The following is a 3,992-nucleotide window of genomic DNA, read 5'->3' on the forward strand; positions in this document are numbered from 1 at the left end:
CCACCTTGCTTCTCTTTTCCTTTCCTTCTTTTTTTTAATTTTATATTTATTTTATTTTAAAATTATTTTAATAAGGGGATAAATTGATAATAAAAAATAAAATTAGTAAAAAGGACGATTTTAAAACAAACTGAAACCTTGAAGACCATTTTATAGCGAAAAAAAGGCGGAAGACGAAATAAAATTTCAGCCTCTATATTAGGGACCAAAATCATACTTATCCCTAAAATTAATAATTGAATGACATTCAAAAGATCAAAGTGAACCAAATTAATTTTTTTTGGGTCGGGTTTTTGTCATAGCGCAACTGACTCACAGTCACATCTGCACTATTTATTATTTTTTGACGAATTTAGATTTTTAAAATTTTGAATTTTCACTTTAAAGGGTAAAATTATTTTTCTATTTATATTTAGTGTTCTTTTCTTTTTTTAAACCAAAAAGAAATTTTAAAAGACCAATTTCAAAAAAAAATATTTTGTTAATAAATTAATTTTAAAAATCTTTGTTAATGTTGAGCAAAATGATCAAAAATAATTTTCAAAAAAATAAAATTAAGATATATTTAGCTATCAAATATCTTGTGTAAAACATATTTACATATACTTTTATATTTAAAAAAATGAGAAAAAATTTATTTAATTTTAAAATTAATCCAACTAATTTTTCGTCATCTTTCTAAAGTTCTGGATCCATCCTCACAATTAGCAAGGTAAATAGAACTTTATTATGATTATAGTGCACTGAATGTTACACTCTCAACGAGAATTAAAGCTTCTCAAAAAATCTATTTCGAAACTAGCTCTAATTCCAATTTTAAAAGGCACAGGCTGCGTTAACTTTTTATACGTGACAATTTAAAACATATTTATAATGTCTATGCTATTTAATCTGATGCTAAATAATATGGATTAATGTTTGCATTACATGTAATACCCTACCATATTGAGCTTTACGCTTAAGTCGTAAAATAGATATGGTGTAATATTAAGACCTCTAAAATAAAATATGTACATGTAATAGCAGAAAAACTATAATATACTAAAAACCTTGAAGAATATGAAAAATAAAAATCGCGAAAAATAAAGGCGCAACGCTCAAGAAACAAGTTAACTTATGCAAGCTATAACCATCAAACATAATATTATAAAAGTGGAAATAAAGTGCCAAAAAAACAAAATAACAAGCTCATAACTCAGCCTGTAAAGTCAAAACTGGCCGGAAAATAAACCTTTAAGATGATCAAAAGAATAAGTTATGCGAAGAGAAATCTAAGTATAAATATATACATCACTGTACAACAAAATAACCCACTAACCACTTCGCTTTAGGTGTCCAGACGCCTAATGAGATGCCTCTCGACCTATATCTGAAAAATAACAACATAGTATGGGACGAGAACCGGAGGTTCTCAATATGGTAAAGGTGCCACACACATAATATATAAGGTCTGGGAATGCCAGAGGCAATCATAGAACGCCGACACTCAGATTATAGAGCTGAAAGTATTAAAAGAAGCCATAAAAAATAGTTTTCTAAGAGTATCTAAACCTAAATTAACTTAACCTTAAATCTAAATCTCATACTGCCATTCTTCCATATCTCCAACTCCATTATGCATTTCACAGACAAATAAATAGATAAAGGTAAGCACAAAAAGGTTACAAATATTGCAGGTAACAAATATACATTTAACATGGCAAGTACATTTAGGCACACCCATTTAAAGCACAAGCAAGTAATTCAAGTAATATGCATATGATGCATGCCTGTCCTATGACTGATGATGCTCATCTGTCAGTTATCTAGCCAACCTGACAAGTCCGAAAACCTTAGACTGTCCCTCGACGTGCATCCTTAAGAGTCTATGCATAGTTTTTTCTCAAATAATCAATATCGCTCAATGGGGTGTTACATTCCCGGGAATTTATAGTGCCCGGTCACCCTTACGTTGTAGCGTCAACAGAGTATCGAGTTTTCAACCTGGTACACGTGGTGGCAAGCCACAATAATTTATCCAGAGAATCTTGTATCTCAGATCATTCAATCATCGAAACCAAGTATCATACATAATCATTCATTTGAATATCCAGCTAAGTATCACATGTGATTATCCGTAACATTTCATAATCAATTCATCACTTTTCAACTTTACTTCACCTTCAAGTTATCCTCATTCTTAACTTCATTAGGTTTAACACTATTATTTATCACCAAAAGAATGAAAATACAGGTTTAGAAGTTTGAAATAGGTTTTAAAACCTCAAAAATCATGTTTGTTGGAACAGGTGCCACGCGTACGCGTGGAAATGTAAAAATACAGTTCGTGCGCGCGTCCCTTGTCATGCGTACGCGTAAGTGAAATCTTCATGTCACGCGTACGCGTAGGTCACGCATACACGTGGACATAATCTCATGCATGTACATGGAACCAGTCGCGTGTACGTTGCCAAAAAATATGCCATGCGTACGCGTGGGCGTACAATCTTAAAAAGAAATTATATGTATAAATATATCTTATTTCACATATTTTTTATGTGTATTTCGTATATATATACTCATTCATCATAGTTAGAAGCTCCAGCTCCGTATCAAGGTCACGGTCGATATCGTCACTATCATCAATATCGTCACTATCATCAATATCGTCACTATCATCAAAAAGAAAACTCTTAGGCTTGTTATCCAGGAACTTGTTTAGAAATACTGTAATGAAAGGAACATAGGAGTTTGTCGCTAGGTATTTGACCAAATAGGATCGTCCAGTTCCTATAGAACCTATCACTAAAATACCCCTGGGGGGGTAGGGCTAAGCGGAGCGAAAAGGGTTTCCCATGAGATGGGAAATGAAAACTATTAGCCCTACAGGGGGTTTGTGAATAAGTGATTGTCTGATAATGAGCAAGGAATATCCGTCTTTCTGCTAAACAGGATGTATTGAACTCATAATTTATTAGATACTTTTTATGAATGTCAACTAAGTATCGTAAGTAAATTGCTCCCGGTTGTTCAATCATTTGATAACCAGAGTTATTTTTTGATAAAGGATCACTATGAGTCAGACTCAATAGAATTTGATCAATCCTTTTTTCTGTCGTTAAGGTAGAGAACTGAACCAAGAATTCTCTTTCTTTATCATCAATCGAATCACTGTTCGAGAACCAGGATTCTATTTTATCATCAATCCAATCACCATTCACGTTTTTTCTTTTTCTTATCAAGGAATAGATCGCTTTACTTGTATGACTTAGATGTCTCGTATTTCTCGAAAAAGCGATTCGATTGATGAGATTTGGTATGATACTTATGAGATCGAAGAGATTCCAATATTTCTTCTTAGAACGTATTGATTTGACCCCATAAGCGGGACCACCACCCCCTAGCATGTTGCCGCCAGAAGCAAAACCCCGTATTTCTTCTAGAAAATCTCCTAATTGTTCCAGAGCAACTAGAAAGAGATTCTTTAACCAGAAAGAATTCAGTTCAGATGTAGGATACCTATCCAGAAGTTTTCGCAACTCAATCATGTATGATGGAATCATCAAAGATTTGACCTTTTCGAACTCTGTCTGTAACTCTCTGTAGGCTCGAGAAACAAAGAGAAGATGTGTACGAACGAGATATCCAGCAACAAGAAGAAGGAAAAGGATTGAATAGAGGAACTCCCGAACATTTAGCGATCTCAGATGTGTCGATATCAATGGTGACTCATTATTTTGATGAAAAATTTCTTCGGACAGAAGAAGATTATGTAAACACTTACTCGAAATCTCACTTATCAGATTCCATTGTGCCTTCCACAATGGAATCTGAAGAATTCGCCATGATATATCTGATCCATGCATAATATCATGAAAAATGGATACAAATTTTTGGCTGCTACTTAGTATCAGCAATAGGTCTGAAAAAGTATCTAAAAATATTAAATTTAGATATTTGTACCCTGTCGAAGTAAGGAACCATGGTATATATGTTTGGAATAGATTCCATTT

This window comes from Arachis duranensis, chromosome 8 (genome assembly GCF_000817695.3).
Source record: "Arachis duranensis cultivar V14167 chromosome 8, aradu.V14167.gnm2.J7QH, whole genome shotgun sequence".
Lineage (NCBI taxonomy): Eukaryota > Viridiplantae > Streptophyta > Magnoliopsida > Fabales > Fabaceae > Arachis > Arachis duranensis.